General features: G+C 47.4%; 1 protein-coding gene across 3 annotated transcripts in view; it reads left to right on the top strand.

Moving 5' to 3' along the window:
* Window positions 1-11,842, top strand: part of NSMCE2 (NSE2 (MMS21) homolog, SMC5-SMC6 complex SUMO ligase) — a 249,982-nt gene that overhangs the window by 187,527 nt on the left and 50,613 nt on the right. The window lies entirely within an intron of this gene.

An 11,842-nucleotide genomic window follows, 5' to 3' on the forward strand; every position in this document is an offset into this window, starting at 1 on the left:
CTGAAGAGCCTGAGCTACTGCATAATCCTAGCCCCTGTGCCTTCCGAACTAAGAACTAACTACTCTTTATGAAAGGATTATTAGAGATCGTAGCTAAGATTCTGATTTTTATAAACAATTAACCCTTGAGTGGTAATTTAAAATAATAATAGCTGGCATTTATTGAGCATTGACTACATGCGAGGCCTTAAATTATCTCATTGAGATCTTTCTGTGGCCCTCTGAAATAGGAACTGTTATTATTTCTATTTCACAAACCAGGGTTAAATGAAATGTGGCGCTTGCCATTTCCACAGCTTGCGTCCTTGGCTCCTGAACACTCACCTTCCCCTGTGTACACGGCATATTCAGTGACTGCTCTGTCCTTCCTCCTTATACACTAGACACGAGGGGAGAAGGGAGAGGAAGATAGGAATAGATGTTGAGAGCGAGCGTACCCGGAGAGGAAAGCAAGGTGATGGGCTCAGCTGGCTTTGCCACGGTGACTTTCATAGAAGGCTAGAGAGAACATTTCCTTGCCCTCCTTCATATTTTCGCACACAAACACACGAGGAGACCTGCTAAGGAGAGACAAATACAAGGCTGGTTATTCCTGGAAGAAAATGATCAGGATGTACATCCATGGACCAAAAGTGGACCAGACTTCCCGTGTTCTTTTCTATTCTGAAATTAGAATAAAAAGGAACATGGATTGCACTGACTTCCCTTTAGGCAGCCAAGCTCCTCGGATGGAGCATTTTGCATAGAAAATGCAGGGTATCTTCAGACAGGCAAGGAGCATTCTCTTTCTCATGCCGACATGGAGTTACTCAGTCACTTACTCAATTACATCGCTATAATCCCTCCCTGGGCTTTTCACTTGAGATCTCCTCAAGCCAATGAGCTGATTAACATCTCCCTCAGGTTCACTCACACATACACACCCAGTTTTAACAGCCTCTGTCTCATACTTGCATGCTTTTCAGTGAAGGGAAGTATCTGAATATAATGCAGAGGACATTCCTGTCTGGCAGTCTTTTCAAGCATAAAACACAGAATCTCCGGAGCTTCTCTCCCCAGTCCTTCCACTCCCCCTGCAAGAGAAATTCTCTCATGTGCTCTCTCAAGCGCCCCCGGCATGGTCATCTCTGGTTGAGGTTTCCGTGGGAGAGACAGCTCGTTCCCAGTGCGGCTAGTTTAAGTCCTGCAAATGATTTCCCTTGTTCAACCAGATTTTGTGTTCGTGGAGGCCTGCTTCTGCACACTCATCCTTCCTGAATGAGACAGGGTGCAAACTAGGACAGAGTAGCTGCATTCGCAGACATTTATGGGTTGCATGCAATATGCAGTTATGAAATGTATTACAACGGGCATATATATTCTTCATGATATTAACCTTTGGTTTGGAAGAATAAGCACAGACTTGGAAGTCAGAGAAGAGCAAAACCATGCTGACTGCTTGCCTGACGCTTTGTAGAAGTTAACTCCATCCTCTGAGGTTTGTACTAATACTCCCATTTTACAGATGAGGAAACTGAGACACTGAGTTTAGCTTTCTCAGCCAGCCAGCCAGCCGATCAGTGTGAGAGCCAGCATTTGTAATCGAGTGCTCTGGGGACCCACAGCCAGAGCTTGTAGTGCTGGTGCTGTGTGTGCCCTGTTAGCCAAGTGATGTGGGGGGTTTACTCACACTGCTTTCACATGGGAGGCTCCTGTTAAGAATTCCATGGAATACCACTGAACAGGACCAGTGGTTCTTAGTGGAGAGTGCATATCAAATTCATCTGTGGCCTGGGCTGTTTTTTTGTTTTTTGCTTTTTGTTTTTGTGTTTTTTTTTCACTTTAGGCCCACCCGGAACTTCTGACTCATTTAAATACTCTGTGGTATGTGGCTTGTTGTCACCGGTTTGAAACTCATGTCCACATTGCTTCCGAATAAGCAGGGTATTTAAAAAAATAGTCTTCCTGGTAGTACAATATTAATCAGATTGGTAGGATCACATTTTGGGTAAGATTAGAGAGTCCGATTTCATAATCCCATAGCAGCTGTTCCTCAGATACTTAAAATGTACTTCCTCGCCCTCGCTTATTGCTGAAATATTTTGTAAAATTTATTTCAAAAACAAAGAGAACTCCCATCTGATTCACTCCCCAAATTTCCGTAACAGCCAGGCCTGAACCAGGCCAAAGCCAGGAGCCGGGAACCCAGTCCAGGTCTCCCGTGTTAGTGGAAGGAGCCCAGCTACTCGACCCCAGTTCTTGCTGCCTCCCAGGGTGCATTAACAGGAAGCTGGAATCAAGAACCGAGCTGGGACGCAAACCCAGGCCCTCCGACGCGGGTTGCAGCTGTCTGAACCTGGGTCTTAGCTGCTCGGCGAGCTGGCTGCCCTGTTGCTGAAATATTTATCTGCATGCATACCCGAGGTAGAACAGCTCATGAAGAGCTGATGCCGGTAACAAGGAACGTGGTGTTCTTTTCTCCGTGTGTTTGATAACTCCTTTGCTCTAAGACAATGAGCCATTACGAAAGGAAACATTTAAAATATGTATAACATTACCTACAAAGATTTTGACCTTTTTAAGTGAACCCACCCCCCCCCTTTTTTTTTTTTTTTTGAAGCTTAATTTTACTTGTTTGAAAGAGCAACAGAGAGAGATCTTCCACCCGCTAGTTCACTTTCTAAATGCCTTCAACAGCCGGGGCTGACCAGGCTGAAGCCAGGAGCCAGGAACTCAATCTGGACCTGTCACATGGGTGACTTACAAGAGAGTGTCATGGAGTTTGAAAAGTCTTGCCCTCACCACGTAATTTTGATTTTCTTAAAGTGAAGCTGGGTCACTTTAAGAACCATGCCATTTGTTTTTCCTCCTAGGCCAGCTCAAAGGTGATGAGGCAGATGAATGGCTTAGAGGTGGCCATATCTCAGCAGTGTGGCACTGTCCCATTCAACATCCATTTGTTGAGTAGCCATTACTCACTAGGCACTGGGGTTGGAGACATGCGGAGGACACTGTCCCTGAACTCAAGTTGGCAATCTATGGGGGCAGAGGAACAAGTAGTTTCAGTAAAGCTAAGAGGTGCAGTGTTGGAGGAAGTACCAGGGCCTTTGAGACTGGGAAGCTCACCTCCTCTCTGGCCTGGGAGTTGGGGAGACAGAGGGTGAAGCTGGCTGATCTGCAATGGCTTCCTGGAGGAGGGAGTCCTGAGATGAGTTTTAAAGGAGAGATGGGCACTAGCAGGTAAGCACGGGTGGAAGAACAAGCCAGCTGGGCTCTGTGGCCTCTTGAGTGGCTCATCGCCCTACCAACCAGCAGTGCCGTAGGCTCCAAATGATGTCCTGGCTGACCGCTGACTTCTAATCCTATCGTTATCTGACTATTAAATTATCTCAGGGCAGATGTTTGGTCCAGCAGTTAAGATGCCCCTTAGGATGCCACATCCCCTATCAGAGGAGCTGCATTTAAGTCCCAGCTCTGCTTCTGCTTCCAGTTTCCTGCTGATGTGCACCCTGGGAGACAGCAGTGGTGGCTCGAGTTGTTGTCCCTGCCACCCGTGGGGGGACCTGGACTGAATTTTCTGCTCCTGGCTTCAGCCTGGCCCTCCTCGGGCTGTTGCAGGCATTTGGGGAATGAGTCAGTGGGTGGAAGATCTTTGTTTTTGTCTCTCTGCCTTTCAAATAAATAAAAATGCTTTTTAAAGTTTTTAAGATCATTTAAAAAATCATTTTTGTGTCACAATGATTAGCTGGTTTTTGTGATGTATGACTACAGAGTGAAAAACAAAAACAAAAAATGGGGCCATGTTGATTTTTTTTTTTGTCCCTGAAATGAGCAATCTGTGTGACCCATTTTGCATGCCCGCCTCCATCATAACTGGAGCAGGATTGGTTGGGAACTGTGCTCAAAGCCCAGCAGCCCAGGCTGGTGAGAAAGGGGACGGAAGAAAATCGCGGGCCTGTGTGCTTGGTTTCCAGGAGCGTGTACAGTAAGCCATGGAGAGACGAGCTAAGCCGCAACTCTGGCTAAGAGTAACAGTAGGCAATGGCTCACTCTGTCCAGCTTGTGTCATTTACTAGCTTTGTAATTGGCAAGTTAACCTCTCAGCACCTGGCCTTTTCCTCTAAAATGAGAAATAATTCCGCATACAGCACAGTGCTGTAAAGGGTGAGGGAGAAGAATGTTTGATTCTGATCATGGAACGCTCTTGGAACACTTCCTTATCTGTTAAGGGACAGAGTCCCAGTTCCCGAGGAAGGAGACCTAAGCATGATGTCAGGACCTCTGCAGTTAGTGGGCTCCAGTTCCCTTCAAGATCCGAGTTTGCTGAATAAGCCAGTTTATTTTCTTAACCCAGAGCTATTTCGTGTCTCCTAGATGCTAGGCACTGTTCTAAGCACTAGGGCTACGTTAGAGGAATCAGTCCCTGCGAAGCCCCTGCTGTGGGCATCAGCCTAGCATGTGCCGGACTTGGAGGGGCGGTTGCTGTGGAACAAGTGAGGGAAGGAAGGAGGAGATGAGATCAGAAAGCTCCCAAGGGCTGCCCGGCGCAGGGCCTCTCGGGTCATGGTGAGGACTTCAGCATTGACTTTGAGGCCACTGTGGGATGAGAATCAAGAGGATGAAGATAACTATTTAGAGTTCATAGACTCCAACAGGCATTGTGCTAAGTGCTTGACTCGGATTTTGAGATGGAATTCGACGAAGCGAACAGCTGAGGGCAATGGTTGCTGGGAAAAGAAGGGTGAAGGGGTTTCCTGGGCCAGTGTTCAAGCCCAGTTCTGTGTGACTTATGGTGTCGACCTGGAATCGAGCGACTGTAGGAGTGTGCTTGCCACCAGCTGATTATAGCCTAATTTTAGACTCCACTTGACCTCTCTGCAAGACTTGGGAGCAGAGAAGGGAGTTGGTGCCTTTACTTCCAAAGGACACAGAGTTAGAATACACATGATGCCCACACAAATGAGTTTCTGGGGCACAAAGCAAGTAAACATGGGGCCCATGCTCCTGCCCTCACACAGGCTTTTCAAGTGCTCACTTTGTGCTCACTCTTTCCACATTTAAAGCCCCGGTGTTGCTGAGTCCTTTTTCAGGGCAGGGTAGAATCAAAAACCAAAATACCAAAGGTTCCATTTCCTGTTCCTGACCACAGCAGACCAGAAAATGAGGCAGCTTTCAAAGCAGCTGCCTCCGCCCGTGAACCTGTAGTTCAGCTTTGACTCAGAGGAGCCTGTGGGAACATCAGACTCCTTACTCTGCAAGACGTTGTTCTGAACTGATTGGACACCCGGAGTCAGATTGCATGCTCAAGACCAAACTGCAGTACAGAACGTGAAAAGCCGGACGGAAGCCTTGTTGAAAATAAGATCGTTTGTTTTGCAGGACCAAATTAGGACCTGCCCGATAATCTGCTTAATTAACTCACACTCAACTAATTTGAAGCTTGTGACAGTTGAAGGAGCTGAACTGTAAGATGACAGGGAGACAGTATCGCTTTTATAAATTTTCTGCCCATTATGTTGCAAAGTACAATACTGGGTGTCAAGAATGCAAAGAAGCGTGGCCTCTGTACCCCTGTAGCTGTGTAGGAGAAGCAGTTTGTTCCTGCATGCTTTGGGTGCACTGCAGGTACCCTGCTCGCCATAAATTCCAACTGCTATGCCAAAATTCAGTGGTACATACTCGGCAAAAATGGAGAGGGAATGAAACAGAAAAAATTCAAATAATAGAGGAAGTTCTTCTGTCCGCCATTTCCACAGTGTGCGTGACTGCCCGCCATGTCCACAGTGTGCATGACTGCCCGCCATGTCCACAGTGTGCATGACTGTCCATTTCCACAGTGTGCGTGACTGCCCGCCATGTCCACAGTGTGCATGACTGTCCGCCATTTCCACAGTGTGCGTGACTGCCCGCCATGTCCACAGTGTGCATGACTGCCCGCCATGTCCACAGTGTGCATGACTGTCCACCATGTCCACAGTGTGCATGACTGCCCGCCATGTCCACAGTGTGCATGACTGCCCGCCATGTCCACAGTATTCATGACTGCCCGCCATGTCCACAGTGTGCATGACTGCCCGCCATGTCCACAGTGTGCGTGACTGCCCGCCATGTCCACAGTGTGCGTGACTGTCCGCCATGTCCACAGTGTGCGTGACTGCCCGCCATGTCCACAGTGTGCATGACTGCCCGCCATGTCCACAGTGTGCATGACTGTCCGCCATGCCCACAGTGTGCGTGACTGCCCGCCATGTCCACAGTGTGCGTGACTGTCCACCATGTCCACAGTATTCATGACTGTCCGCCATGTCCACAGTGTGCATGACTGCCCGCCATGTCCACAGTGTGCGTGACTGTCCACCATGTCCACAGTGTGCATGACTGTCCGCCATGTCCACAGTGTGCATGAATGCCCGCCATGTCCACAGTGTGCGTGACTGCCCGCCATGTCCACAGTGTGCATGACTGTCCGCCATGTCCACAGTGTGCGTGACTGCCCGCCATGTCCACAGTGTGCATGACTGCCCGCCATGTCCACAGTGTGCATTGTCGCTCCCCCTCTTCGTGGAGGAACGACACTAAGCCCTGCCTAGGCTTCATATCCGAGTCACGGCACCATTATGTCGCTCCCCCTCTTCGTGGAGGAACGACACTAAGCCCTGCCTAGGCTTCATATCCGAGTCACGGCACCATTATGTCGCTCCCCCTCTTCGTGGAGGAACGACACAGGACCCTGCGCTATTCTTTCGTCTGCTCGGCCCTCCCCGGGTTTGCTGCTGGTTCTTCCCGGGTTGGCTACTATCCCTTCCACCTCCGTGGAAGGGCAGTTCCCCCTGGCCACATTCCCCACTTCCGCAGGGGAGCGGCACACCGCCGGCCGGCTCTTCTCAGGGGCTGCACAGGTGTTCCTTCAGCTAGATGTTCCCCTTAGATGTTCCTGGTGCATGCCGTCTCTCTCCTCCTTTATAGTCCTCCTCCGCCAATCCTAACTCGGCTGCCCACACGCCGAGTACGCTGCTCTCCTCCAATCAGGAGCAAGTCCTACAGTTTATTGGTTGAACTGGAGGCAGCTGTGCGGAAGCTGTTTACCTCTCTCCCAGCGCCACATTGTGGGAGAGCAGATGCATAGAATAAGTCTTAATTCCAGTAACTCAGTCTAGTCCGGGTTGCTCCCCACATGCATGAACTCAGAGAAGTGAGCCTGCTGTTCCCTCAGCTGGCCTCAACCTCCTCATTGCACTCGTAGTAGAAAACTTGATTGCATCAAGTGAGAATTTTTTGTGTGTTGGAGTAGGCATTTGGTGCCGTAGTTAAGACGCTGCTCGGGTCACCTGCATCCCATAGCAGATGTCCGGGTTCAAGTCTCAGCTCTGCTCCCAATTCCATCTTCCTGCACCTGTGCACTCGGGAAGGCAGCAGGTGATGGCTCAAGTGATAAAGTCCCTGCCAGCCACCTGCAAGACCCAGACTGAGTTCCCAGCTCCCAGACATGTCGAGAGGGAACCAGAGGACAAGAAGATTCTCTCTCTCTCTCTCTCTCTCTCTGCTGTCTCTGTCTTTCTCTGTCTTTCTCTTTCTCTGTGTGTGTGTCTCTCTCTACTTTTCAAAAAAAATTTTTTTCAAAAGAAAAAATGTTTTGTACCTATAGCATGGCCCTAAGATGCGTGTCACCTACTTCTTGCACTGGCCAAAGGAGCAACATTCTTTCTGCTGTTTAAAGAGATACTGGCTGTGCTTGACCTTTTTAAGAGATTATCAGGCTGGCTTTTTCTTCCATGAGATTTTCATCTTGTGTTTGAGTTTATTCTACGTAAGATAGGCATTCATTGAACGGACAGATGTACAGGCTAGAGTCAACCCTGGTTTGAATTCTAATCTCTAACTGGTTTAGACCAGTTAGACTTCCAAGAGTGGCTAATGCTTAGCCTCATTTTTTAAAGCAATCTGTAAAACAAAGACAATTATATTCTTTCATTGGCATTGTGGGAATTGAATCGATGCCACACAGAAAGAGCCTGGCAAGATATTTAGCATAAATGATAGTAGCCAGTAGGTATAAATGTAGACTTTACCTATGAAAGCCAATGAAGGGTCATGGGCAGAGAAATGATATGATTGGCATGGGTTTAAGGAAAGATATGTAGTGTTCCTGTATGGACTGAATATAGAGACCTGGACAAGGACCAGCTAGCAAGTGGTTACAGTAGAGAAAGATGAGGGCCTGAATGAAGGCAGTGGCAATAGAAGTGGCAAGGGGGATCACACTGGGAGTTTTAGAGCTGAATTTACAAGCTACAGGGACCACTTGAATCAAGGTGGCGTAGGGTTGAGCCAGTATTGTGGCATAGGCGATAGAGCTGCCACCTGTGATACAGGCATCCCATATGGGCGCTGGTTCATGTCCCAGATGCTCCACTTCCAATCCAGCTCCCTGCTAATGGCCTGGGAAAAGTTGCAGAAGATGGCCTGAGTTCTTTGGCCTCTGTACCCATGTGGGAGATCTGGATGAAGCTCCTGGCTCCTGTCTTTGGTCTGGCCTAGCCCTGGCTATTAAAGCCATGTGAGGAGTGTACCAGCAGATAGAAGAGTTCTCTCTCTCTCTCTCTCTCTCTCTCTCTCTCTCTCTTTCTTTCTTTCTCTGACTCTTTCAAAATAAGTAAATAAATCCTTAAAAGTATTTTAAAAAGAGGGAGTGGGTTGAGCTTCAGATGTGACCAAAGACTTTGAGTACTGCTTGGGAGGTCGGATGGATGTGTGATATTGGGTTAACTGGGACAGAATAATAAAAGGTACTGCTTTTACTGCAAGCTGGATTATATCCCAGGCACTGAGCTGAGCAATGTCATACCTTAATTGATTTAGTCATCATGACAGTCATACAGAGTAAGTTGTGTCATTGCCATTTTTACTACTGTAGAAACCTAAACCCCCAGGATCCCAAGGTCATACAGCTCATCAGTGTCTTCCTAGGATTTTTGAACATGGATTTGTCTAACACCAATGGCTCACTTTAAGCTGTAGTAATAAATGAACCTTCACTCTGGAAGAGAGGAGATGGAGTAGGGGAAACTTCACTCTGGGAATGTTAACCTTCGATTGCTTGTGTCAGGCAGGGATATCTTAACAGCAGTTAGAAAATCAGACCTGCAGCTCTGGAGGGGTAGGAAAAGAGACACAGGTTTGGGTGGTGTTAGCATATGGTGTGGGGGAGGGAATAGGCTTACTCAGCAAGAAGTGTATAGTTTAAAAGAAGCAGATCCGAAATAAATGAAGGTTAAAATGGGAATGCTCACCTAGTTTAGGAGTCTAGATGCAGTCATATACCTGTGGCCCTGTAATTTCTTTCTGAAATTATAACATTGGGCTTTGATATATACATTCTTTTTAATGAAATATTTTACATTAATTTTCTTGTACTAGATCTTTTGAAACCAGGTGTGTATGTTTTAATTTATTTATTAGATTTTATTTATTTATTTGAGAGGCAGAGCTACAGAGAGAGAGAGAGAGAGAGAGAGAGAGAGAGAGAATGAGGTCTTCCATCCACTGGTCTACTCCCCAGCTGGCCACAACAGCTGGAGCTGGGCCAGGCCAGAGCCAGGGGGTCTCCCACATAGGTGCAGGGGCCCAAGCACTAGGACCATCCTCCACCACCTTCACAGGCCACCAGCGGAGAGCTAGATTGGGAGAGAAGGACACGAACTGGCACCCATATCGGATGCTGACGCCTATTTATTTCTTTGAAAGGCAGAGAGAGAGGAGGAAGAGACAGAATTTCCCATTCTGTGGTTCTCTTTCAAAATAGCCACAATGGCCAAGAGCCAGGAGCTGCTTCTGGGTCTCTCCACAGGTCCTGGAGCCTGGCTCCTCTAGATTTGCCTTTCTGCCTTACCAGTTGCTAACAGTGTGACCTTGGGCAAATACTTCACCTCTTTGGGCTTCGATTTCCACATCTGTAAAATGGGAATGATAATAGTGCCTATATCCTTAGGGTCCTGTGGGGAATAAATAAACTGATATATGTGAAGCACTTAGAGCTGAACCTGGCTTTCATACAGTAAGCAGTTTGTAAAGGTTGGATATTTAGTACCATTATCGTATTATGCCATTGGGTAACACAGCATGTTTCAAGATGGGAGCCACCAGCCAGTGAGGACAGATAAATCAACTCTGTCACTTAACGTACAGGGATGAGTCCAGCATTTGTCTTCGCTACCTCTCTTTGGGCGTTGAGAATTCTTGGCTTGTGGCAGAATTCAGTGGGAAGTCATTTCGAGCTCCATAGCCAGAGACCGGAAACTAGCTTGTATAAAAAATATAGGCCCCCTTCCTTCCAATTCCATGTGCCATGGCTGTGTTTAGAAACCTACGAGCAGTCTGGCAAGATACCTAAAGCATAGCATATGGCGAGATACCTACTGTATGATGAGGAAGATTGACAGGCAGCCAGGCAGCCATCGCATGCCTGTTTCATATTGTGTTGTCTGATCAGAAGAGGAAGATGATGAATTTTTCCATTGGTCCTGTTGAGCTGCCACTTGGAAGACCTTGGTTGACATGTGTCTCAGGCTCATTTGTCTCTAGTCAGAGAACAAACCTAGAATGTTAATAGTTGGCATGAGCTCCAGCTCAGAATCTGTTAGTCCCGCCATTGAACATCTCATCTCCCTGGCTAAGCTCCTTCCCTAGCTTGCCCAAGACATCTCAGGATGCCCCCTCTGTCCAGTCGGCAGCTACAGAGTTGCAGACTTGACATTGTTAGTGGAAGAAACTCATGCAGTTCCTGGACCTCTCTCTAAAACCCCACAGAGTAGAGATCTGAAGGACCTCTCTGCCAAGCAGCTGTGTAATTTACTCCTTGGAGGATGTGTCGGCTCTTGTTTCCTTTCAACTGCTTAAGAGTTAAAGCCCATTGCTGTGGTTAGAGAGGTCAGACACGAGCACTCCCTGAGCTGCATCCAGACCCCAGATGTGTTTGCTTTGGCAGTCGTATGTATGTATGTCAGCTTGTTACAACATACAAAAATTGGGAGGTTTCGCATAACATTCAGCACTTCCAAGTTCTTTTTCTATTATTTGATTTGAATGTCAGGTCCGACAGCACTGGGTCTTCCTCGCCTGAGTGAGTAGCAGTGCCTCCTTGGCCCCTATACTTTGCTATAGGCCCCACCTGGCCCCCTTTCTTTCTTCGCGTTCATTTCCTGCCCTCAGAGGCGTGGGAGTTTATGAATCTTCTCTTAGAGCCGAGTGCCATTTTCCCTACAATATAATCCCAAATGAAAAGGGAAAATTCTTCTCATTATACCCCCTGCCCTAATTTCAACAAAATGCAAATTACCGAGTCTCAGGCGTTTGCTCCCTGGTTGAAGATGAAAAATCCTAAGTAAAACCTACTTTATGGCATTTCTTTAAAAATCACATAGTTGAAAATTATCCTCGCCTGCTGGTTTTCCTGAGTCAGAAAAGCCTTTTTCCTTTGACCTTTTTTTTTTTTTTTTTGGTGGTATTTTACGCTGTTCTGGTTACTACCAGCAATACAGGCTAAACAGCAACCCAAAGTTTGACCCTCTGGCCTGGCCCTTAGTCATCTACTTTTAGCTGCTGATAGATTTGAGGTTTTGGCCAGTATTTGGGGAAGGGAGTGCAGAGATGTAGAGAGGAAATAAAATACCTGTTTCACTTCCACAGAGTTGAAAATTGAGTCATGAGGCCACAGGATACAAAGGTAAAGTGCTCAAAAGTATTTGCAAATCACTTTCCTGGGGAAGCCGATTGCTGGCCCCTTTCATTTCAAACTGCATAGCCCGCCCTCCCTCCCCACCTACCATCGGTCAGGGGAGTGTGCCTCAGTTGGTGAAGTGTGCCC

Source organism: Oryctolagus cuniculus, chromosome 6 (assembly GCF_964237555.1).
Source record: "Oryctolagus cuniculus chromosome 6, mOryCun1.1, whole genome shotgun sequence".
Taxonomy (NCBI): domain Eukaryota; kingdom Metazoa; phylum Chordata; class Mammalia; order Lagomorpha; family Leporidae; genus Oryctolagus; species Oryctolagus cuniculus.